This window comes from Carettochelys insculpta, chromosome 4 (assembly GCF_033958435.1).
Source record: "Carettochelys insculpta isolate YL-2023 chromosome 4, ASM3395843v1, whole genome shotgun sequence".
NCBI classification, from domain to species: Eukaryota; Metazoa; Chordata; order Testudines; family Carettochelyidae; genus Carettochelys; species Carettochelys insculpta.
Window position 1 is genome coordinate 89,045,815 of NC_134140.1, and position 26,405 is coordinate 89,072,219.

At 41.9% G+C, this 26,405-nt stretch overlaps 1 long non-coding RNA gene across 1 annotated transcript; it reads left to right on the forward strand.

Moving 5' to 3' along the window:
- Positions 1–3,584: 3,584 nt before the first annotated feature.
- Positions 3,585–26,092, forward strand: LOC142012645 (uncharacterized). The gene is made up of 6 exons (XR_012645414.1): positions 3,585–3,780; positions 5,000–5,222; positions 10,758–11,021; positions 18,327–18,517; positions 20,710–20,957; positions 24,721–26,092. It is a non-coding gene; the product is annotated as an uncharacterized LOC142012645 (long non-coding RNA).
- The last annotated feature ends 313 nt before the right edge of the window (positions 26,093–26,405 follow it).

Consider the following 26,405-nt stretch of genomic DNA (forward strand, 5'->3'; position numbering starts at 1 on the left):
AATTACAAGCATCAAAGGAAAGGAAGCAGTCTTTGTAATGCGTGAGGTAAGTGATGTCTCTGTTGATACCATGTGTTAATGTGTCAAATTTGAATATGAATTCCAATTCACAAATCTCTTGCTCTAATCTGTTTTTAAATTATTTTTGTTCTAGGATACACATTCTCAGGTCTTTAACAGAATGGCCCACTCCATTGAAGTGTTCACTGACCAGCTTATGTTTATTGAGATTCCTGATGTCTGCTCTGTGTCCATTTATTCTTTGGCAAAGGTTTTGCCCAGTCTGTCCAATGTACAAAGTGGCAGGGCATTGTTGGCACATAATGGCATATATAATGTTGCTCCAAGTGCACAAGAATGTGCCTTTGATCTTGTAACATAGTTAGATCCAGTGATGGTATCCCCAGAATAAATATGTGGACAAAGTTGGCAGCAGGGTTTGTTGCAAGGAAAAGTTCCAGGATTAGTATTTCTGTGGCGTAGGCTAAGATTGCTAGTGAGAATCTTTCTTAGGTTAGGAGGTTGTCTATAGGAGAGGACAGGCCTGCCACCTAGTGCCTTCTGGAGTACAGCATCATGATCTAGAATAGGTTGTAGGGTTTTAATTATGTGTGTTGCATGTTTTCTAGACGTTTAATCATTTTTATGGCTTTTCTCTGGACTTTCTTCTATTTCACGCTGCCTGGCTGGCATGTGGGGTGGGGGTTGGGGGGGGGATGCCTACCACCTGTCTGGTGTTCTAGGATGTGCTGCCTGTTCACCAGCTCAGCACTCTGGGGCTGGGGAAGGGAAATTGTGCGACCTGCTTGGTGTGCTCAGTGAACTTGGGTGACCTGGGGCTGTGCAGGAGGACAGTTCTGGGCTTCAGCTGGAGGGCAGGGCCTTAGGCAGAAAGGGTGAACTGGATCCATGGCTATCCTCCCCCACAGCCCAAGGTTCACCTGCTGCCCATGTGCATCTTATCTATAGGCTTAGCCATAGGTGCTGCCATACCCACAGCGAGATACAATAGCAACCTAAATACATGGTTTCCACCTTCAGTACCTCCACTATAAAAATTATTACAGCACCACTTATGTGGGCAGAACTTACCCCAGCCCCTTTAACTCTGAGGTCTAGGGTTCTATCTATTCTCTATCAGTCCCTACCTCTCTTCCTTGACCTTCAGGGACTGTCCATTTACCCACCCAAAGTTCTTTGTTCTATTTTCTCTGGTTTGTTACAAGCTAGGAAACACCTGCCCCCAAATTAGACTGTTCAGCTCAGGATGATGGAAAGTAAAACTTCAAAGCAAATGATGCCTGCATTATTCGTTAAATATTGATAAATGACAGCTATCTGAAACTATTACCTCCTTTCCTGCTTCTGTGTAATGCACCCCTGCTTTAATTATCTTCCTATAATCATGTAACTAACCACACAACAACAAACAGATGGAATATACAATATTCATAAAATATGAGAGGCGGTTCCAATCCTTCATATATGTTCTGGTATTTTTCCACATTTGTGCACATGCTTTTGCAGAAGTCCGTACTTGAAGCTATTCAGTTACATACCTAATATATGCTACAACACTGAAGGTAAAGGAGAAAAGCTGGTAACATTTTTCTAATGTAATTATGAGCCTTTGCAAGGGATGTATAAACTTCTCACCTGCTTAGGATAAGAATGAATTAACAGACCACGTATTACATATTTTGTCAGTACTGCTTCACAGAAATAAGTTTTCTCACAGGACTCTTGTTTTATTCCCTAGGTACTTCCATGGTTCTGTTTATTAGACTTCGGAGAGAATTGCATTATTTAACATAGGGGCTACATCTACACTAGCCAAAAACTTGGAAATTGCCATGCAAATAGCCATTTCAAAGTTTACTAATGAAGCGCTGAAATACATATTCAGCTCCTCATTAGCATGCGGGTGGCCGCAGCACTTCGAAATTGATACGGCTTGCCCGTCCAGACGGGGCTCCTTTTCGAAAGGACCCCAGCTACTTTGAAGTCCCCTTGTTCCTATCTGCTCACAGGAATAAGGGGACTTTGAAGTAGCCGGGGTCCTTTTGAAAAGGAGCCCCGTTTGGACGAGCCGCGCAGCAGCGAGCCATGTCAATTTCGAAGTGCCGCGGCCGCCTGCATGCTAATGAGGAGCTGAATATGTATTTCAGCGCTTCATTAGTAAACTTTGAAATGGCCATTTCGAAGTTTTTGGCTAGTGTAGACACGGCCAGGACCTGCTCTTGGATGGCTTATTGAGGCTAAGCTCAAAGTGAAGTTAATGGGAGTTTGCCCTCAGTGAGGAATGCAGGAATGCGCTCATTGGGTAAAATCATGGCTCCACTGGACTTATGACAAAACTATTGAGTTCACAGGGGTCAACATTTCACCCACTGTATCTACCCCACCAATAATTCAGCCACAAGTCCTTTACTTGAGGGAAAGCCAGGAAAGTAAACTTTTGGTATCAAGTTTACTTCCATGGTGTTCTGTCAAGGAAAGGACTGACTCAATTTGTGGGTTAAACAAAATAATTAAAGTAACCATCTACCCAGATATCGCTATTGGCTGAGTGGGGGGTGCAAGGAAGTGAACAGAAAAGCAAAAGATATCATAAAAATTACTTATAATTTGGGTTGTGTGTGGTTTAAATTTAGTAACCTAGTCAGAGATTATATGTCTATGTTATCACCACAAGAGACAAATGTCCTTGTAGGCTTCCTTTAGATCTGTATCATTCATATTGTTGTTGTTGTTGGCGTCTCTACTATTTTTTTTCAGGTTGTGCCCACAATGTCCAAACAAGCAGGAAATCAATCAGGATAAATAATAAGATTTCCCCAAAATGGTCTGGTCTGCTGTGGAAAAATATACAGATGAAGTGATCTATCTTCAGAACCTAATGGGGATGCTAATGCAAAGCAAACATTATCTTTACAGTGGTGCCAGGGTAAAGCAACTTTGCACTCACCTCAGAAAATCACCTTACTAGAAAATGAGACATAAGAAAATAATCTGAAAGATCACAAACTTATACAGTGAAAAGAGCAAACAGATGAAACAATGAATTTGTTGGACAGATGGGGCCGCTGGCTAGATTTGTTTGTCAATCTCAGTTAAAACCAACAGAAGCAAGTATTTTATTTGGAACCTAATAGCTATATATGCACTGATTAGGTTCCAGGAATCAACCTGTAGGTGGCAGGAGTCAGACATGTAAGTCTTCAAAGCAAACAGCAAAAAATCAATTTTCCCAAGTAGATACAGGGTCCCTGAACTGCAATGCAAAATAAGAACAAAATAGAGGAGACGGATCAAGATAGGACTAAGCAGTACTTAGCTTTTAAAGTTTCCTTTAGAGACATTTACTGGAGCATTTTGAAGAGGTAAAATGATACTAATGAAACTGTTGGATTCTCTGCTTCTCAGCGAAGAATTTCCCAAGCAGATTGCAAAGCAAAGATAATGCTTATTGTCTGCAATGACACAAATTACTCCATTTTAAGCAGTTAGGGTTGAAATCTCCACCTTCCTGTCAAAGCTCTGTCACCATCCTCCTCTCTCTTGTGTTCCTTCAACAGTTTTGGATCACTGCCACCAGCCTTCCTGCCAAGGAAGACTGCACACGAGTCCCACTGGAGCCCATCAGCTTCTGTGGAGTAATGGTTTCGTGTGTCATCCTAATAACACTGGCACTGCTGCAACCATAAGGAGTTCTGCCTGGGACCAAGAGGTTGAACGACAATGAAGATCACCTCAATAAGCTAAGGGACACACATAATAGTGCGTGCAGGACTTCTGTCATCTTTCAGGTTCATTGTAAACTCTGGGCCTGTTCTTTTCCCCTCTGTTCAAATACTATGGTGCCCGGCATCTATTGTAGTCACGTGGAAAACTAAGAGTGGATGGGAAGGGGCTACCAAAGAAGAATGTTGTTTTATACCCACTCTCCACTGGTGTGGATTGTTGTACACGGTACAGAACAAAGGAGACTCAAGCAAGTTTTCTTTCTCTTTCATTCAATTTACTTCTGGGGCTGGGTGGCAGGAATTGGCAGGAGACTGGGAAATCAGAGTGATAGTCTGGGTACTGGTGCAATGAGCAGCAAAGAGCCCATTGAGCCAGCTTTCTGGTCACATTCTGCATCCCTGACTCCAGTTCATCATCTATCCTCCTTACTGTGTAATCTGCCTCTTTGCAGAGCCTCCAATGCGGGGAGCCAGGGGTTCAGTTGTTCCAGGGCCTGGAAATTTAAAGGAGCCTGGCAGTCTGTGCCCTTTAAATGCTGCTCAAGCCCTGCATGGCAAGGTCTGGGTGGCACTGAAGGCTAGTTGGGGGAGGTATAGTGCAGGTCAGGCAATGCTGAGAGCTGGCTGTTTGTAGCCGTGCCCATGCCATCTGGGGCCCTGCCTCTTCTAGGCAGCCCAGAGCCAAGCCTCCCTGACTTGGCTCAAGGCCCAGCAAAGTCTGTCACCAGCCCTGCCTCCTTTGTTATAGCTACAGTGCAAAACCAAAATACAAAACAAAATCCATGAAGCAGCAAGTCTCAGAGTCTGTGGTCCATAGGCTGAGGTTTGTCCCATGACACTAATTATATTCATGTAGGCATTCCTACACAGGCTGGAGGAGATTCTGAGACTCAGCCTCCTCAGTGGGTTTCATAGTCCAAGCAGGAGCATCTACATGGCTACATTTAGCACTGCAGTGCAAACTCCACAAGCTTGTGTCAATAGACCTGGGCTCTAGGACTTTGTCATGCCTGGGTTATTTTTTCTATTTGTTTTGCTTGTAGTGTAAATATACTCTTAGGCTTCTCTGTCTACTAGTTCAGAGGCTGTTGTTCATCCCAAAGTTATCTTCAGTCTATACAAATTTAATATCTCATCATTCTTAATGTTGTAAATTATGAACAGCAAAATGAAAATCTTGAAATAGTTATTTAAGAGGAGAAATTCTCTGTGTGAATAACTTGAATCTCTTCTTTTGTGTCTTTGATAAACAGTGGAATTTTAGCAAGCTGAGAGGTATGCCTAGTTGCTTTTATGCCTTCCTCAAGCCTTCCACAGGTTTGCTAAGCTACACGAGCAATAAAGACTCTCAAAGCAGCTCTCTATTCTGTAAAATTTAGGAAGCATGTCAGATAGAGAAGTTGCTCCTTACAGGAGATGGATTGCAATGAAACACAGGTTGATGCTGTCACGACTGGATAATGAGTGCATCTCATGGTAAGTTCTTCCAGTCATGTTGAAAGTATAATGCTTGTTAGATCTCAGTTTCAAATAACTGGACCTGAATTGTTGTAATTTATTTATAACTAAATGTATAACACTTGCCTTTTGCTCTAAAATACCGTGTCTGTTTCTATCTAATTAACCCCTTGTCACCTTCCTACCTTTTCCTATAATTACCTTCATTATTGCAAAGCCTCTTTTCAGCATTCAATATGTCTCGCTCCCAGGGCATTGTAGTATAAAATGGATACAGCATATATGTTTCTATCTGACCTTTGAAAATGCATACATCAAACTTAATTTGTTTTTAAATCACAGTCTTGCAGGAAGTGACCTTAAAAACTGTGTCAGTATTTGCTTGATATAACATCATTTTGTCCAAAGACACACATCCCTACTGATTTAAATGTATAAAGAAAAAGGGAGTAAAGAAAGGAACCTCAGGCAAACATAAACTGATGCATAGTGAAGCACCATGTTCAGATGTCATACTCAGAAATGTATTCTGTTACATTAGATGAGGGAAGGGTTGTATGTTTTTCTTTTTTCCATTCCTAACTGAGGCTTAGAATTATTATTCATAGCGTGTAGTGCATCTTGATAGGAAATCTCTAACTGATTATTTCATCTGAGCATGTGTTTGTGAAATACACCAGAAAAAAATGTTGCTGCTTAAAAATCTATTAATCTTTTTTGTGAATCTTAAATTGCAGAATTTTCAGTTTCTTCCATTACTTCCATGAGCTATGAAACCACCCATTCCATATAATATAAACCAAACAGTGCAGCCTTCAGCTAAGATTGATTAGTGATTCTCATACTGGGTATCTGATTCAGCCAGGGCTTAAGCTTTAAAATGTGGAAATGGGTACATGGAAATGGTGTTGCATGTTAGAGTTTTGCAGTGATGGCTCTGTTGTTCTGCTCTAATCCAGGAATGTGCAAAGTGAGGGGACACCCCCCAAAGGGGGTGTGATGTTTTGTACCCAGGTGCAGCGCAATCGCCTCCCCCAGGCCCCTTGGCTTCTGCTGCCTCCCTAGTCCTCTGCTTTCTCCCCTGCGGCCTCCACCGGTGCATCACCAAGGGACTGCTCCCTCCCTGCCCCGCTGGGCCAATCTGAATGTGCAGAGACCCTGAGTCAAGCAGCAAGTCCAAGCCAGTGAGTTCCCAGCTTGGTGAGGTGGCCGCATTCGTCCCGCAGCCCATGTCACGCTGGCCCCCCAGGAGCTCCCCAAGATGCCAGTGTGGAGTGAGTGCTTCCTGTGGGGGTACAGGGCTGCCTTCAGCCTGGTGCCACTGCTGGTCATCAACATGATACAGCTGTGAGTCCCCTTTAATCCCCTGAGCAACCATTCCCCCTTCAGGGCACCCCCTGGAGTCCCCCAGCACCCTCTTCCTGAGCATCCCATCCCCTTCCCAAGCATCCTACCGTCTTCCTGAGCCCCACCCCCACACATCCCTTGCTGTTGTCCTCCCATATGTTGGGCGGGGGGGCCCTGGCTAATTGCAGGGCCAAAAAGTGTGGCCCACCCCTCCTCTAATCTACCAATGTAAATTCTTCTGGTTCATCTGTCTCTTTCAAGGCCCCCATCCTTGCCTGAGGAGCTTACCAAAGCATGATAGCAACGAAATCTGTAAAGTAAGTCCATGATTCTGCACTTGTGCATATTCATGCTTAACTTTACACCCTGTACATAGGATTTCACACTGCACATTAAATATAATGCAAATCATTGTATTTTCAGGGTATAAGACATTAATAGATAAGATATTCAAGCCCCTTGACATCAAAGCATTCCGTTTAACACTAGAACATTTTTACCTGACTTTTTGTCCATGTGGAAAACTACACATATGTCAATACAACATAGGTGGTACATATATGATGGGCTTCTGTGGGCTTGTCTATACTATGGGGAAGATCAACCCATTTCAGGTCAATCTTCTTGAGTTGGAATTTGTGCATCTGGTACAGACATGCAAAATTGAACAATCTGGGTTTGACAGTCGACCACTGTACTCCTCACTATTGTCAGGAGTGGAGGAGGTCAACTGGAGAAACTCTGTGATCGACTTCCCTCTGTATGGATAGCCAGGTAAGCCGATTGCGGGTAAGTCAATTCTGGCTATGCAATTGCCATAGCTAGAATTGTGTATCTGCAATCAACTTCCCTGCGTAGTATAGACAAAGCCTATGACTCCCATATAACTGTATTTAAGTATGGTCCAGCAGTAAGGGCACTAGCCAAGAATTTAGAAGATCAAGGCTCATTTTCCAGCTCTTCAACAGACTTTTTGTGTGACCCTGAGCAAGTCATTTACCCTCTCTGTGCCTCTGTTTTCCATCTGTAAAATGGGGATAATAATATTTCGCTACCTCTTGGAGATGTTGTGAGGATAAATACGTTAAAGACTGTGACATGCTTTTAGATTTACTGACAAAAAGCAATATTATAAAGTTATGGATTATTAAAGTGGTTACACATTTGAAATATATAAGAGCTATACTTTCATATCTGAAATACATATTTCTTTTAACACGGGCAAGGCAATATGTTGTAGTGAGAAATTTATTCAACATGTGATTCAACTCACTATGAATTTTCTGATACAATAAATAATTGTGCAACTTGATTGGTTAACATAAATATAATGCAATTGTGATAAGGTGGATCAGCTTTAGCCAAATCAGACTCTAATTTTTATACCACCGATATTAATCTCATCTAATGTAAGCTAAAATTAAACAGGAAAAGTGTTCAATATGCATTTGCATAAGTCTTTTAAAACAGACTGCTATTCACCAAGGTAAAGCCATAATTAAAGGAAGAAAATTACCATCTCGTAAAAAAGAAATATGAAAAAGTACTGTTTCAGGCAGTTCTGTGTCAGAAATATATGAAACTAAGTACTAAATATGCTCCTGCAATTATATAAGAAAATATATGAGGATTAATATCTGTATTATCCCTCCCAATGTGAATGAATTCTTTTCACTGGCTTCAATGGATGTTGATTCTACTTGCTAGTAGAAGGTACTGACTTGCAGATTTTTCCCATCATCTTTACACCGTTCATCTCCCCTCCCCACCCTCCACCCCCTCAAAAAACAAACTTTTCGGAATTCCCCGCTTCCTTACTAGTATTTCTAACTCTTAGGGAACAGAAATTAAAAGTTAACCTCTAATATTGGTTATAGATAAGAAACAGAATTACACCCAGAAATAACAATTAAATTGCAGAGCACTTTATCAGAGGGACTTTTATATTGCATATTATATAATACCTACATTACATAAAATGCATCTGAGTAACTGAATGTAAAATCATTTATATGGTTATGAAAGTGTGACTGAGAGAACAAAGAACCATTTCACGAGCTTTTTGGCAATCTCAGTCATGGATACCAATCCTCAATAATTCTGGTTCATTTAAAAAAACTATCTGGCTATATTCCACTGCTGTTTGTTTGGTATTCCTATAGCAATTTTTACCCATTCTCACTTCTGTTTTCTTTGTTAAATTTTGTTTGGACTGTATGTTTATAATATCAGTCCCTTCACTTCTCAAGTACTCTGTGTGCTCAGTGTTATTGAAATGTCAATATAAATAGTGTTTTATGCTGACAATATGCACCACACTCATTATTTAGATTTATTGCAAAGTAATGAATCTGTACTGCTTCTTTTACAGACAGGTGTGTGAACAAGTAATGTATCCTAATAAGTCTCATGTTATTAGAAAAGTGTATTGTTGTAGAAATTTTGTTTTGGTTTTAAGAAGCTGAACAAAATACTATTGGTGTAGGATAATAATGGTTCCAAGTGTTTGTTGAATTATTTATAATATTTATATAAAAATACAAAGTTGTACATTGCAATAGATAATAGGAATAAGCAAAAAGCAAATACTTCACAAAAATATGTCTTGGATACATGTCCTATTACAACCAGAACATCATACTAATCAATTTTCAATATAGACAAGGCTTTGTTATTCAGCATGTTTTAGGAATTGAGGCTGCCAATTATTCAAAAATTCGGGTTCACTAAGATTTACACTTCCCAGTGGAATACCAATTTTCAAAGAATTAGAATACACTAAAATAAGTCAAGTATAAAATAGTGTGTAGGTACTCACCAATCCAGTAGCAGTACTGCACTGCAGAGTGGTTGATTTCTTGAAGCACTTAGGTGCATACAAGGCAAAGTTTTTATACAATAGGTGTGGGGCTGGATGAGGGGTTGGAGGTGCAGGGGAGGGTTCAGGGCTGGGGGCTGGAAAGCAGAAGGGGCTTGTGGGGGTGCCAGATCTGGACAGCACTCGCCTCGAGCAACTCCTTGCAAGTGGTGCCATGTCTTTGTTGCTCCTAGGAGTCGGCGTGGAATGATGTCTGTGCCTTCAGGCAGGCATGCCAATGGGAGGTGGAGGCTGTTGAAGAGGGCAGCTGCCGAGGCCCCAGTGATTCAAAGGGGCCTGGGGCTCCCAGCCACTGCCTCTGATAATATGGCGGACACTGGAGCCCCAGACCCTTTAAATTGCTGTTGGAGCACTGCTCCATGCTGCTCTGAGAGGTGGACAGAGGCCTATAGTATGGTCCAGGTGGTGCTGAGGGCTGGCTCCTCCCAGCCCCGCCCCTCCTGCCCAAGGCCACACCCCTCCTGGGGGGCCCACAGAAGCTGTGCTCCTACATCTGCTCCTACATCTCCCATTGACTGTGATTCCTGGCCAATGGGAGCTGTGGAGCTAGTGCTTGGGGTGGGGGCAGTGCACCTCCACCCTGTACTTCCACCTAGGAGTACCAGCCAGGCACATGTCACTTTCAGGAGATCCATGCAGAGCTTCTCAGCCCCACGCCACCAAGGCAATAAACCAGACTTTTGCTGAAGATCAGAAATGCCAGTGCATAGAGCTCTTTGGTTGTTAAAGTGCCAGATATCCCGGCTTTTGCACTATGTTTCTTGCAGGGCTGTGTTTAATTTTTTGATAAGAAGGCGATTCTTACACTGTTACTAAACGTGCATAGAGGGAGAGGTTAAATTTAGTGTAGTGCTGGTGTAATGTGCCAGAAAGATAGACTCGGAGTCTGAAGAAGTCCTATGATTGTAGAACTGCTGTAATACAGGTGGGGTAGTACCAACTTTTATCCTTCAAACTAGTCTCAACACACACCCATGGGTGGTGGGTAAAAGAGGCAAGGGCCTTGGATTTTAGTGCTCATCCTCTCCCCATTTCCTGTCTCCTCTGACCTTTCCTGAAAGCTCCCAAAGCAGGTTGTTGCAGCTTGCAGCCTGGTGACTCTTCACCCCAAAGTGGGTCAGTTAACTTAAAATGAAAAGCCTAGAGCAGGGATTGGCAACCTACAGCTCTGGAGCTGCATACGGCTCTTTAAGGAGCCACTTGTGGCTCCAAGCGCTGCTGCCACTGACCCCTCTTGTGGCTCTAGAAGCTGCTACAAAAAAACTAAATTCAGCTGCCCACCAACTGAATTTAGGTTTTGTTTTTGTTTTGTTTTGTTTTTGTTTAAGCAGTGTCAGCATCTGGAGCAAGTGAGCAGTCATCTGTGGCAGGAAGTCCTGGAGAAGAAAGCCATGGCAGGCCAGGGAGCCCCAGAAGAGCGAGCCACCAGGGCAGAGAGCCACCCACACGGCAGTTGGGGAAGTGCTAAGCCTTCAGGAGAGCTGGGGTGGAGGGCAGCCAAGCCTGCCCCTGCCAGAGCCTTGCAGCAACACTGAGAAGAAGGAAGCAGCAGGGAGCAGCAGGGGAGAGGTGGTCTCCCCGTAGAATCACAGGTATCTGCTCACAGAAGCAGCATGTTGCAGTGATGACTTAGACCTTCCATTTGCTTCCTTGGTCTTCTGGTAGGCCTGCCTGAGCTATTTGATTTTCATGTGGCACAGCTAGGCATCCCTTCTTTTTGCCATGCCCTGTGAGATCTTGGCATATATGTCTGTATTTCTTTTGCTGCTTTGTAGTTCTGCTAGCACAGCTTCATACCCTCACCCCACACATCAATAAGGTAGTGGATCTCCTAGATGCTCCATGCTGGAGCTCATCTGAGACCCCGGGAATTTATGGCCAGATGTGCTGCTGAGATGTGCTGCCTGCTTCACTCACCATGCTGGCCAAACAGAAAATGAAATTCAAATTTTCCTGGGCCATTTTCTGCACACCTGGAAATATACTCAATAACTGAAAACTCCATCACCAGATGCTTCTAGTTCTCACTCCACGGATGGAAACATCAGAAGTGATTCATTGCAAATGACAATATATACCACTCTCATCACTTAATATGCACAACGTCCACCCACAGTCCCCCGACTTTACATACTTAAGCATGAATATATTAATATTTATTTCTCTTTGCTCTTCCTGAAATCATTAAAAAAGACCTAGGGAGAGAATTTCCTTTTGTTTCTGGAACTTCATTAATAAATTCAGCAACTGAAATAATCTTTTTGATAATCATACCCTTGATTAAGCTATCTTGGAAGTCAGAAATGCATACTTTAGAAATCCTCACTGACTTCCAGAAGGGCATCTCTTAAAGCCAATGACAAAACTTCCCAATGGCTTGAAATGGAGCAGGACCCAACCCATCATGACTTATTCATTCACTTTATTTTTGTTGTTGGCCCCTTTCAGGCCATTGTTTACAGCCTTTAGACATTAAAGAGCCCCTGAGGTCACAAATGAACTCAGAGAAAAGTAAATTTGCTTTCATATCTTCTATTTTAAAGCCACCCTGGGCTTTTATACGGAATTTTTATGTTAAACAAATGTAAATGAAAGACAAGGGGAGAAATGGCTCAGGGTGTTAGTAACGGGATGTGAAACCTTTCTTCTCTAGGATACTGTTGTAAAAGCATTCCATGGTACTTATTAACACATAACATTAAAAAACACCCTAACAGCCACATGAAGGTCTGAGTACCCAGAAAATAATTAGACTTACAGTAGAAATCAACCAGCAACATAAATACTAGTCATATGCATAAAGTAATTTCACCAGCCAGCACTTTTAAATAATCCAATGGAAAAAAATTACCTCACCCAAACAACAATCAAAAGGACACAATTTCAGAAAAGCCTCCTCTTGACACCAAAAAAAGTCATAGCCAGGAACATATTCTGATCCATCTCTCAAAAGAAGTATTCCACAAATGCTATTGCTACATGCCTGGATGGTCAAAATCAAGCTGTTGTAGACCAAAAGGAGCAAATAGTGACCAAAACTCATTACTATCTAACTGCTTCTCAGATACAGGTATCTACATCACAAAAAGTTAAATCCAGATAAAAACAAAACAACCAAAACCACTGTTTCAATTGGGGTTAACACTAATAATCTCTCAGCAGATGTTTTTACTGCAATCCAATTTATTTGCAATCTGGTTGGACAGAACAACTGATATAGCAGAAGAAACTCACTTAATTGCTTATGTTCAGTATTCTCATGAAACATCAGTATTAGAAGGATTTTTTTTTCTGTTCTGCAAGGTAATTAGGATGTATGCAACTGGATCTGAACTGTTTAATATTTTAGACTATTTCCTAACTTCTCATGAGCTGACATCAGAAGCACACCTTGGAATCTGCAGGGACAGTACCACTTATGTCTGGAGGTAGGGCAGGCTTGAAAACCAATGGCTGTGTCTACACTACCTCCCTACTTAAAATGGAACATAGTAAGGAGGGTGTTGGGAGTTTATTAATGAAATGCTGCGCTGCATATGCAGCATTCCATTAAGCTAATTCTCCCCCGTAGCAACTTCGAAGTGTTAAACTTCGAAGTGCCTGCTCGCGTCTAGCTGCGGCTCACCCATTAATACTTTGAAGTGCCGGGGCAACTTCCAAGTCCCTTTATTCCTCAAAATTTTGAGGAGAAAAGGGACTTTGAAGTTGCCCAGGCACTTCAAAATATCAGCGGGTGAGCCGCAGCTAGACGTGAGCCAGGACATCGAAGCTTAACACTTCGAAGTTGCCGCGGGGGAGAAAACTCCCAACACCCTACTTACTATGCTCACTTCAAAGTAGGGAGGTAGTGTAGACAAGCTCAATGTGTTTGAAATTGTTTCATGTATATAGTGGACGCATAAGATACGTTGTGATGGGCTTCTGTTGGCTTGTCTATATTATCTATATTATTGTCTCCATTATTTGCAACTCAAAATATTGATTGAGAATTTATGATGTTCTGACTTCTGCTATTAAAACTGTGAGCTTTGTCACAATTCAGCTCACAAAGGCAAATCTCTTTGCAATGCTTTGTGCAGAAAGGAGAGCGGAACGTGATACTTTCTTGTTTCAAAGGGAAGTTAGATGGCCATTCAAAGGAAAGTGTCATAACTCATTATGAATGAAGAAATTCTCTAGGATTTGAATTTCAGCAATGGAGATACTGTGTGATCTCTACTGGCTTGTACTTTTGGATTATCTCGCAGATGTTTTTGACGAACTGAATTTTCTAAATGGCTCACTGCAAGGAGCAGAAAGTACTACAGGTTGAACCTCTCTAATCCAGCAACCTTGGGACTTGACCAGAGCAGGATGAGAGAATTTGTTGGACCATGGGAGGTCAATGTTGTTTAGCAGCATTACCAACACTTCCATTGCTTATTGGGCTCTTAGAAAACCTTTAGGGGCAAATAAGAGCTAAATAATCGCACAGAATACCAAGAGCCAGGATTGATGGCTGGAAGCCAACCTTTTGGGACCACAGGAAACTTGGCCACACCAATGTTAAGTGGCTGTCTAGCTAACAAAAACCATACTACATTACGGATGTTGCCAGACAAGAGAGTTCTGAATTAGTGAGGTTCAGCATGTATTTTTGTTATGCAAAAAAAGACACCAACATTCAAGAGAAAATTAGAAGTCTGGAAAACAAAGATCAAAATTGTTTTGAGCATTCCATTCTCATTATTAATTGAAGCTATCAACAAAAAAAGAATCTGAACTATCGAGTGTTTGGAGCCAATCAAGAATTATTTGACTTCTCTCAGAGCCAGTTCAGATAAATATTTCCCTGAAGAAAATATATCTCTGGATTTTCCCATCTTTCAAATTTCAGGAGAAGCTGACTGAACTTTTGAGTGATAGGGCATTGGAAATTCAATTTTAAAAATCTTTGGGAATTATTGGTTGAAAGCTGAATCAGAATATCCAGCTCTTTTACCATTTGGCTCAGTTTATTTGTGTGAGAACAAATGCACTGCACTGGCTACACTAACGACAAAGTAGCTGTCACGTCTGAACATGGAAGACAGGCTCTGAGGGTCAGTTTCAAAAATCTCACCACAAATTAATAAACTGTCCACAGAGAAATAAGCACACCCTTCATATTACATATCTGTGTATTTGTAATGTACAGATATAGGCAATTAAATTAAGATTCTGTTAAGGCTTCTCCTAGGGTTGAGAGTAGAATTGAGCATGCTTTTTGCATTGACTGTTTTTGTTTGGGGTGGGCACCCCGGCACAATCAAAATTATAACTCAGTGGCATGTGAGGGCCGCACTTTAAATGTTTGAAAACCACTGCCATAGACAAAAAACTGGGGCTCTTGGGACGTTGACAGTTGATTTTTGTTGGTGTTGGACTGGTTCACTACTGGTTTTTTTTCCTCCCCTTTGGAAATCTGTGCTGAATTCTTGTAATATTAAGAAGATTATAGAATTTCTTTGTAAATTGCCTGGGTGGCAGTAACATGATAATCAAGACTGAGTGGTACTAGACTGCTAGCTAGGGATTTTGGATGAGGCATCCGTGGAGATCTCACAAAGTGAAACTGTGGCCAATGTACCCGTTTTCTATCATCTTAATTTGATTTTAAATAGGGTAGCATATTTGGAATGAAATTCTATCCCCCACTGAACATAGATTTTAGCTGGGTCAAGATTTGATTCCTTAGGACCAAAAGATAAAGTCTTGGAACCAAGTTCCAGAATCTCGTGAACCTGATCAAGTATAGCTAGATTCAGAAAAGGTTTTGATTTAAAACTTCATCATCCTACTAGAAACCATGTGGTTTCTTGACAAACCAGACAAACTTGACAAGTCAGACCCCAGTCCCTAATTTCACAAGTGATTGCAGCTCACATGGCTAAAGCAAGTTGTTAGGCATTATAGCACCAAGAATTTCAGTCACTAACAATTGTGTGAAGCATTGTACAAATGCAAAACAAAGAGCCCTGAAGATCTTACAGTCTAAACATCAGAAGAGATAACCGATAGATACAGACAGACGAATGGGGAACACAAGGAAAAGATGAGGCAATATTGATCAGCACCACAGGCTATAGTGTCAGCACACCAGCACTCTTATGTAGTTTTTATAGGCATCATGACAAAGCAGAGTTGTAAGGAGGAATCTAAAGGAGAATGATGAAGTGGCTTTGCAGACACTGATGTGAACTACTTTCCGAGCACAAGGGCCCTTGCTTGAAAATGTAACTAGTGGGTCATGGAGGCAGGCATCCTGGGTTGAACAGATGGGAGCTGACTTTTGATCGTGAAAGAGATAATTGATCGTGAAGGGCCTTGAAAGTGAAGATACAGTAGAAAAGAAGTAGCCAATGGAGGGATGCAAAGGAGGGGGCACCTGAGAAGATAATCCTAGTAGCAAAATTCTTGAATGGGTAGGATTTTTCTTTTTTTGTTAAGATGAGGGCAGGAATGGTTTGCCATCTTTCCATCTCTTAGAATTAGTTCACTATTTTCCCTAATGTAAGTAAATATTCCACTTAGTCTTCCCACCCTCAGTCTTCAAAAAACTCCCACTTGAGGAATCTACGATCAGAGGACGGAACAAAATTACTTGAAAATGACTCAGAAAAGTCTATGGGATTAAAGGAATTGAAAACAATAAATGTATTGAAAAGCAAGACACAGGTTTTTACACACATTTTGATTTTATTTATTTCACTAACTTTAAAAAAACACCAGGTAGGGAGGAGACCCCTGTCTCATCTACTTAACATTTATACCAGTATAAAATAGAGCACACTCTAATCCTAAACATTTTATTTACAAATAAGAGTGTAAGTTTTGTTGCTATGGAACAATAGTGACCTCCTGTGGCCAGCTAGGTTAAACACAGGTTTATTTTGAGAGACCTGCTCCATATTTAATGGAATTTAGTCTGAATTTTGGCTAGATTAAAATCCATTTTCAATACTAGTTAGCGTGGCTTAGAGTGGCTTGAATCTGGGAAGAAGAAATGTGATTACAATGGAGAGTTCAGCTTTGAAACTAGCTAGCATTATCTGGCTTGATTCTCCTTGCCCAAGATAGATTTAATTACTGCTTATTTCTGTAACATAAGATCAATTTTAAAAATTCAATGAAACTAAAAGCAGACAAACATTTACAACACTTCAGAAGAATATTCACGTTAAACTGTTCACAACCCAAACATTGTAGCATTCATCATCACCAGCAACCATGGGCTCAGTGCCCATTGGTGTCCGATGCCTCCCTCACTATTTCCTTCCATCTTTCCCTGTCCAGTGCAGAGTGGCTTAGTTTCTGTAGACTAGCTCTGCACCAATCTACTATACCATCTACCCATTCTTTGTGGGGTCTGCCTCTCCTATGCAAACTGTCCATTATGCTGAATACCAGGGTTTTGACTTTTTGTTCGTTGTTCATTCTGCAGAGAGGCCCAAATAGCTGTACCTTGCTGTAGGTTCCCTTTCGGCTGTATCTTCCTATATTTTTAATTGGCGACCTCCTGCATCCATCCTGTTCTCAGGATCTTTCTATAACAACTCCTCTCAAGTGCCAATATCCTTCTCTTCAAATCTTTCAGTTGTAGCACTGAGTCTATATGAGACCCAAACAGAGAAGTCCTTTGTTTTCACTGTCTCTCATTACTGAAATACAAACCGTAAATATCAACATTGATTGTGAAAATTCTTTCATTGTAAATACCCTAAAGCTGTGTTAACCTTGGTAAGGAATTTTAAAATGATATTTTAACCTGATAGTATTCCTTTAAGTTTTTTGATTAACAGTTTTCATCCCAGTTCTCCTGATTTCAGATATTCCTAACTTCATGTAATATTCGTATTTTAGATGTTTGATCATCATCCAATGAGAACTTAAAATATCTTTTCAACTAGTTTTGATATTTGTATATGTGTTTAGGTAAAATTGAGAAAATTGCACTTTTGTGTAGCAGGAAAGCCATTGTCTTTGCCCTACTGGATAACTCAGTAATGGGAACACTTTGAAACTTGACACATTAATAGTCCTCAGTAAGTGTGTCTACATCTGAAAATTTTTGTACTCATTTTTCTCCATGGTGGTAGCCAACACTCACGTAAAATGAGCTACACTGATGCTGGAAAGTGGCTATACAGTTTTCTAGTCTTAACATTGCTGTTGATACCCTGTTACTTTGGGGTGGGAGGAGGCATGGTTAGAAATGTACAAAATTCATTGCCGCAGGATGTCATTGAGGCAAAGAATTTAGCAAAATTCACAAAGGGATTGGACAATTATATGAATAAAAAGAATATGCATACTTATAACTGTTAATGCTAATACAAAGAATACTGAAAGGGATATGAAACCTCATGGTTGCATCTGCGCTAAAGAGTTTTGTCAGATCATCTCTTCCAATAGTAACTTCTGTAGACAGATGCTTCTAGTATAGCCCATGTGGCAAGAATTTAGGTAATCTCTAATTAGAAGGGATTATGAACAATGTTTCCTGTAAACTGAGTGCTTCAGCAGCCACCCAAGAGAGATACAAATGCTACCCAACTGATTAACAGAGGCTCCAGAGCCAATAGCAGATGTTTCTCTTGATGGTGCACATCCACATGCCCCAGTGGCGTAACAGAATTTATTCTGCCTGTAGATGGAAAAAAATTAGAGGGAACTTTAAAATATGAGGAGACCTTCCTGGAATGCAGATTACCCTACATCTGCCCCATACTTCCTGCAATTTCCTCTGAAACATCTTGGCTGTGGCTACACTAGCACACACCTTTCGAAAAGGGGATGCTAATGAGCCACTTTGGCAGATGCTAATGAGCTGTGTAGTGGGAAGGACTCACTGTCTCTCCTCCTTGTCTCCCTTACAGCTGCACCATTAGAGAGTTGGGCCAGCCCCACCTCCCCACAAGGGTCAGGCAGCCCCAGGGAGGAGCTGGAGCCAGAGCCAGGCATGCCTCAGGGACCACCAGCACCAGGATGAGTTGGCAACCCACTGTGGTGGGGCAGGCCCATGGCCAAAGGACCCGTCACCAGGCTCAGGAGGACCAGGGGGCCTCAGGCAAGTTGCTGACCTCTTGGAGCGGTGGCTACAGGCTAACAGCTAACAAAGTAAGGTGGACATGGGACTGGGAATGGCAGTCATGGGCATGGGACCAGCTGATGTCCCACCTAGACGCTGTCACTGGCATCTGGTGGGAAAGTCGGCCCAGCCACCCACTCCCCACACCACTGCTCCCACCCCTGTTCCCCCTGCCCCTGCTGCCTTGCCCCAGCTGGACATCCCCCCAGCTATTCTGGACCTCACCCAGTGGCTTATGTCCATGGCCGACCCCCCATCCCTCAGGCATGCACACCATGCCTGTCCCATCCCCCAGACCCCCACTGCTCCTCTCGCCAACCCCAACCCTAACCCCACCACAGTCCTTCCCCATCCATACCTCCCTGTGATTCTGGCCTCCTCCAAGCCCTGACAAGGACCCCAAATCTGTGGTGGGAGGAGATTCCGTGGCCGAGGCCGCTTAGGGTCCTGCTCCCCTGTGGGGTCGCCTCTCTCCAACCCCTCCCTAGACTGAGGCCCACCACCCCAGCCCCATGCCCCCCAGCCAAGTTCAGATGCCCCCACCCCTTGTCCCAAGACTCTACCCCAATGTATATAATTATGTTGTATTACACACTGTAAATAGGTTTTTATCACGTTTATTTTGAACACATTAATCTATGTTAAAGTAAAGAAAGTTTTTGTTCACCACCCCATGTCCCTCTTCACTGGGGAGGTGTTGGGGAAGGGTGAGGGGGTCACAGAAGGGGCCATGGTGGGGACAGGATGGGGCTGCAGGACTGAGCCCCCCCCCACTGGAGGGGGGCCTAGGAGTGTTATTGGAGTCCTTGGGCAAATTTCTCCCTCAGGGCTTCTTGGATCCACAGCCCATTCTGATGGGCTTGGTAGATGGGGCCACGCCTGGCTGTTCATAGGCATGGCTGGCATCTGCCCACTGCCCCAGTAGGAAGGACTCCTCCTTCTCCTCCACAACATTGTGGAGGGCGCAGCACACCCCCACAACTTCGGGGACATTGTTATCCCTGACATCCAGGCATGTCAGAAGACACCTGACCTGTGCCTTCACACTCCACCTGGTTCTGCGCCCGGTGGAGGCAGGCATTGAACAATTCCTGGGTGGGGGTCCAGGTGGCCAGTGTAGGGCCTCATGAGCCAGAGCAAAAAGGGGTAGGCAGTGTCCCCCACCATGCACAATGGCCTGTTCACGTCCCTGATGGCCAGCTCCTGGTGGGAAATGAAGTTGCCCATCTCCATCCTCCAGAACAGGCTGGAGTTGCAGAACATGCAGACATCATGTGCCCAGCCTGCCCACCCAACATACACATTGAGGAACTGTCCCCTGTGGTTGACCAGGGCCTGCTGCACCATGGAGTGGTATTCCCTTTGGTTGATGAACCACGTCACACTGTGGTCTGGGGTGCAGAGGGGGATGTGAGTCCTGTCAGTGGCTCTGAAACAGATGGGGGACCCTAGGCTGTGGAATCTAGCCACAACCACATCCATGTCAACCAAATGGATGACCCTCCACAGCAGGAGTGAGTTGATGGCCTTCACAACCTTCGAGGGAAGGACACACAGGTAAGGAACTGGGGAGTTGGGCCCTTCCTCCTCTTGCCCACAATCTGACCCAGAAACACACCTCATGCTTCCCCTTATAGGGGTATTGAGGACAAGGGTAGAGGTGGGGGACACAGGCAAAGATGATGATAGGGTAACAGTATAACCATATAGCCATATTGAGAGGCCTGGAGCTTTTCTGCAGCCAGAATAAAGAGCAGCAGCCATTAACTGTGAAGCTACAGATCACATATTCACATTCCATCCACATTTCAGTACAATAGTGCCACATCAGGCTGTAAAAAGGGAGACCACATCCTAATGCCACCCAGTGTCTCCAGATAAAGAAAGCAGATCTCAAGATGGGTAAAGAACACTTAGTTAATAGCATTTCCTCCAGCAAGCAAGGACTTATCAATAGCTAAAGTTGTGGAACCACCATTCTATGATGATTGTCTTCACTTTTCTATTGTTTTCTGTATAAGCTCTGTCTGGTTTGTAATTGCTCCCAGCTGCTGTATAATTAATTTTGCTAGGTGTAAATCAGTTAAGGTGGTGGGTTATGATTGGTTAGGTAATTCTGTTACAGTAGGTTATGATTGGTTAGTAAAATTATACTAAAATAATTGGTCAAGGTATAGCCAAGCAGGACTCAAGTTACACTACTTAAACTGGGGTCCAAGAAGGAAAAAGCAGGAAGGGAAGAAGAAAGTCAGGAAGGGGAGAAGGATGGAAGAAGGAACACCTTAAGGGAAGGACTTGGGAGGACTCCCCCCGCCCCCCCCAAGACCAGCACTGCCAGACCCTGAGGTGCATCAACCGGCATCCGTAGGCTGACTTTGTCTGTCCCAACAAGAGAAGTCTTCCTGCCTTATCAGGACTGGTGAGCATGACACTGTTTGCTTAGCATGTATTCTGCTTTGTTGGCTATTGTCAATAAATAGAGAATAAGAATATTACCTTTGTAAGGCTTTTTCAGTGGTAAAAATCCAGCAGAATTGATTACTCATAAACGTCACATTGACTTATTTACCATGGTTACAGTCTTACTTGAGGGGTTTGCAACATAGTAGTGCATACAACAAGCTAAACAAGGATCAAATGTATTAATGTTTCAAATCCACCCCAGAATACAGTGAGCACGGACACATTTTCAAAATCTGCTCAACATCATGCTAGGGATATTGAATATATGAGTAACCACTGAAAGCAGGCTCCCCTCCCTACCAGCCCATTGGCGCCAGGATGCAACATTTAAACCACACCCCAGCTTCAACAGGCCCTGTCCTCCCTCTCCTTGCCATAGCAGGGAGTGGGGGCAGGTTCCCTGCCAGCTTATTTGGGCTGGGAAGCAGCATGTCAGCTGCTTCCCAGCATGAATGGGTCCCTGCGAGGTCAGCATTTCTCCTCGTGATGGCTCCGCAAAGAGACGCAACAAGGAGAAACTGATGAAATTTCACAGCGCACCATTGTGCCATAGCACACTGGTTGAAAACCACTGGTCTAACAGCATTAGCAGCACTTCCACCGCTTACTGAGCTCTTAGAAGACTTTTAGGGGTAAATTAGAGTTAAATAACAACATAGAACACTGACAGCCAGGATTGGTGGCAGTCAACACACTTTAAGGGACCATAGTAAATTTAGCCACATACATGATAGTGGTCATACAGCTAACTAAAATCATGCTGGATTACAGATGTTGCCAGATGAGAGTGCTGGACTAAAGAGGTGCAACCTATATAAAAACATTATAAAGTAACTTTATACAGCTCTCAAAAATCTTTCCAAATTCTTTAGAAACAAGCTAATCTGGTATTTGGGAAGATAGCTACTTTTTTAACCTAACCCTGCCAAACCACTGCTGTTTTATTTCTGTTTTAGGATAATTCAGAGTATTATAGCCAAGATCTAAAAAAAAAAATGGTGCCAAAATTTAAAGTTCTAAAGCCATATGTAGGGGCTAAATTAGTGCTCTGATTTTCAGAAGTTCTGAGAAAACAGCAGCTCCATTTAGTTGTGTGCATAGACCTAGAACCCTAACGTAAAATACTTACCTTCGGACAAGTTTGTTTGATTCTCAAAATAAAGATTTCATGCATAGAAAAGAATTAAGATATGAGCATCCATTTTCAAAAAAATGACATCCATATTGCCAATAAAGTCAGTGGGTGTCTTCCCATTGACTAGAGTAGGCTTTGGATCAAGTCTTTAGAACTTGGTGAAATTAGAAACAGAGATGATTTTTTCACTGAAATTTTTTATGGGGATGAGGAAGAAAACTAAACAAGATTTGTGAAAGCTTTGTTTTAAAACTGATAGCACTTACCTACTGCACTGAGGCATTGTGAAAATGCCAGTAAAATTATTTGAATATTTAAAGAAAATCACTGTGAAGGTTAGAAAATATTATTGACAAGGGAAATAATTAACAATGTTTTTATTGAACCATCTCAAAACTATAAATAGTCCAACCATGGAGAGCATACCATACAATATTACACATTAATAATTTTATTAGTGTTGTAGGATGTCAGATGGCATATTGGTCTGGGTGATCACAATGGTCCCTTCTATGAGAATCAAAGTGGATCAAAAACATTATTAATTTTAAAAAATTGTCTCCCAAGACTGTGCTATAACATACTGATGACTTACACAACAGCAACATTTTGTCTCTTCACAAATAAAGAACATTAGTAACATGTTTAGCAGACCGCATGCCAAATAAATGAACAGCATAATAGAGATCAAAGAAATTTGATTTTTAGAAGTATGTCAGGCATATAGGAATGTTACTCTAAATAACTATATTTCATTCAGGGTAAGAGCAAACAGAACAAAAATCTCACACCAGAAAAGAGGCACCAGAGATAGCACTGTTCTGACCATAAAGGGGTAAATTAAGCAGCATCTCGGGCAACAGGCTGTACAGAGTGCCAGATATTCAATTGAAGTGATTTTTCCCCTCTATTTATAAATATATTAACATGTTCTCTCTTATAAATTAAAGCATCTAATATTGTACTTGTAAAACACTGCATCATTGCTATGTCAGAAGTTGAGTTAAATGATCTATTTGACATTGTGGAGCGCAGCAGTACATGCAGTTAAAATGTGTCAGGGCATAACTTCAAAAGATGCCCTGGGTTTGCTGCCTAGGGGCTGAGTCTGGCAGTTCACTCATTCTCAGTAATCCAGTGCTGGTCAATCATACAGTTGAGCCAGTGTTACTTGCCACTTAGAGAAGGCTGGTCAACAACCGGGAATAGCTCTGCCATGTTACGAGTTGTGATCCTGAAGACTCTGTGCCCACAATACAACATTTATATTATGTGGGATTTGAAAAAATTGCTAAGATGTTTTAACAAGATTTGTATATTTGTGGTAGACCCATGGTGTCCAACATGTTCGCCACTCACCACATGTGGAAAATAGGACACTGCATTGTAGCGAATACCGGGGTAGCCAACCCGCAGCTCTCAAGCATATGCAGCTCTTGGAGCCTTTAAATGCAGCTCCTCCTGAGAGCCACACATGAGGAGTGCCACCTGCCTGCTCTGCGCGAGCGCCCCACTGCTTGATGGGAGAAGCGGATGGTGGCACCAGCGGTGGCCTCAGTGGTACCTCCAGCAGCTCTGGTGAGGTGCCGGCATTGAATTAGAATGGGGGGCTGGGGATATCTGGCTCTGGGGGGAGAGGCAGGGCATTTATTTAGAATGGGGACGGGGGGCTGGGATTGCCTGGCTCTGGGAAACTTAAACAATAATTAGTAAAAGATAAAAATTGCAAAGTTGTCACACTGATTTCTAATAATATTAGTAAATGGATCATTTGAAATTTTGTTTGTATTATTTAGTACAAACACGTACCAATATTCTTATATTATTTAATAAGTTTTGTGTGATATAATGTGGCGAATACGGAAAGATGACAACTACAAGTATTCCTATTGGACACTGCTGTTGTAGACTATTACTGCTAAAGAGGTAGTAAAACCCTGATTTTTGAACACCTGACTGCTAATGCTAACAAATACGACTTAACATACACATTCCTTTTCATTCTAATTGCAATAATATTCAGTAATAGGAATTCTGGATTTCTGTTTAATTTTTAAATAGCTTTATATGAATGTTGATGATAAAATAAATTAAAATTTACCCGATAGGTCACTGGTTAGAGCATTGGCCTTGTAAACCCAGGGTTGTGAGGTTGATTCTTGAGCAGGCCTTTTAATGGTCTGGAGCAGGTTAGATTTAAAAAAAAAAAAATAAAAAAGAAATCTGTCAAGGATTGTGGTAGGTCCTGCTGTGAGGGCAGGGGACTGGACTTAATGACCTCGCGAGGTCCCTTCCAGTTCTATGAGATAGGTATATCTCTGTTTCAGATTTATGTTACTATGATGTCATCACATGCTCAGTAACTCACCAGGAAAGGTTTCAGAAAGTAGAAACATACTGTATTGTCCTAGGGCATTCCAAATTCATAATTTTTCTGTTGCCATGAATTATTTACTCCATCCTTTATTATTCTTACAAATAATTTTGGTTCATTTATCTTTAGTTTAACTAATAGTATTCTACTTCACCATCATTGTTCTCTGTTTTGATAATTTAGTTGAAACAGTTGCTTAATTTTTTTCAGAAAATTAACACCACGGCAGATAAAAAGAAACCATCTGGAGCTCAGTATTGTAAAAAGGAAAGGTGATCAGATCAAAGAAAAAGCAAGGCAAAAAAGGTTCCTTCCTCAAATATTTTCGATTTCACTAACATCAAGATGGAAGCAGTTCACAGCATCAAGATGAAGGCAGCTTATTTCAAGATGGAGGCTGCTCACATCAAAATTAAGACAGCATGCATTTGGAGGAAGAAGCAACAGTTCACATATGAGGCAAATCATGAATCAGTTCAGTATCAAAAAAAAAATCAGAGTAAGCTTCTACTTTTCAGTCCTAGATACTGCAATCCAGTCAAGAGACAATTTATGCGGATACAGCAGTTTAATACAATATTTGGTTTCCTCAGTGATGTGCACAGTTTGCAAAATAAGACTTCAAAATAGACATTACAACATCGCTTGAAGCTAGGATTGGTATTGCAATATGGAAATTCAAAAGAATTGCAGTGGTAGATTTGTGCACTGAACTGAAGGCTATTTCATGACAACTTCCAAGACATCTTAAACCTTAAGATGTACTGAAGTTTATTTCTGAGCAAAGACTTATCACAGGTTATGTCAACAATAGAGGGTTTTGTCAACAAAACTTGTGGAGCATCTACACAAAAAATGCATTTTATCGACAGAAGCTGTCAACAAAAAAGCCATGTGGATGCTCCAGGGGCCCTTCTGTTAATAAAGACGGTCAAAAGATCAATCCACTTTTATGTGGAGGGGCGATTTGTTGACAGAAGTTTTGTAGGAACATCTCTTCCAACAGTAACTTCTGTAGACAGATGCTTCTAGTGTAGATGTAGCCACAGAGAGCTTTCCCAGCATCTTCATTGCTCTTCATATTTTCTTGACTCTTCCAGTGTCTGTTCCTAGTGGGAGGCATAGCTTTTCAAAGCTGAAATTCACACAGATATACCTTATTGTTTCCATGCTGAAAGAGAGACTTGATGGACTGGCCACCATTTAGATAGAACTTGCAATATCATCAAGTCTTTGTCTTCAAGAACTGATTGCCCAATTTGCAAAAGCAGACACAGGGAAAGTCCTCAATGTTTCTACAAATTGATGGCCCAGTGCAAAAGGGTTACAGTTCAAAAACAGACTTAATTCGGTAAAAAGGAATTAAGATTTTCATAGCTTCCCAAAAATCAGCTCCTTTGGAAGGAAGAGGGTTGTAATTTGAAATGCAACTATTTATAGGGCTGACCAAAATCAATGTACATCTCAACAGGGCTAAAATTTAAAGTGTCAGCTACTGGTCCATTTACCCTACACAGTATAATTGTGTTAGGATGAATGAAAAGTAGAAAAAGTTTAAAAAAAATGTCTTTTGTTCATTTTGAATGCCAAGTAAATAAAGGTAAAATTTCATTCTAGACTTCTCATTTTTCTCTATATTGAATGTGGAGGCGGGGGGGGTGGGGACACCAAAGCTATAGTTCACCTAGGGTGCCAAAAACCCTGGCTGGAGATCACATTTAAAAAAAAAAAGATACTCCAATGAGCAAATTTTTTTGAATGATGTATTCTCTTAATGCTGGTGATGATTAGACTTCATAGCTTCAGCTGGGAGGCTAGCCTTGTCTATGATCAGAAAAAGCAATGTGGTAATGTTTTCTAACCCTTTTAAGTAAGATGATGCTAAACAGGTGTTC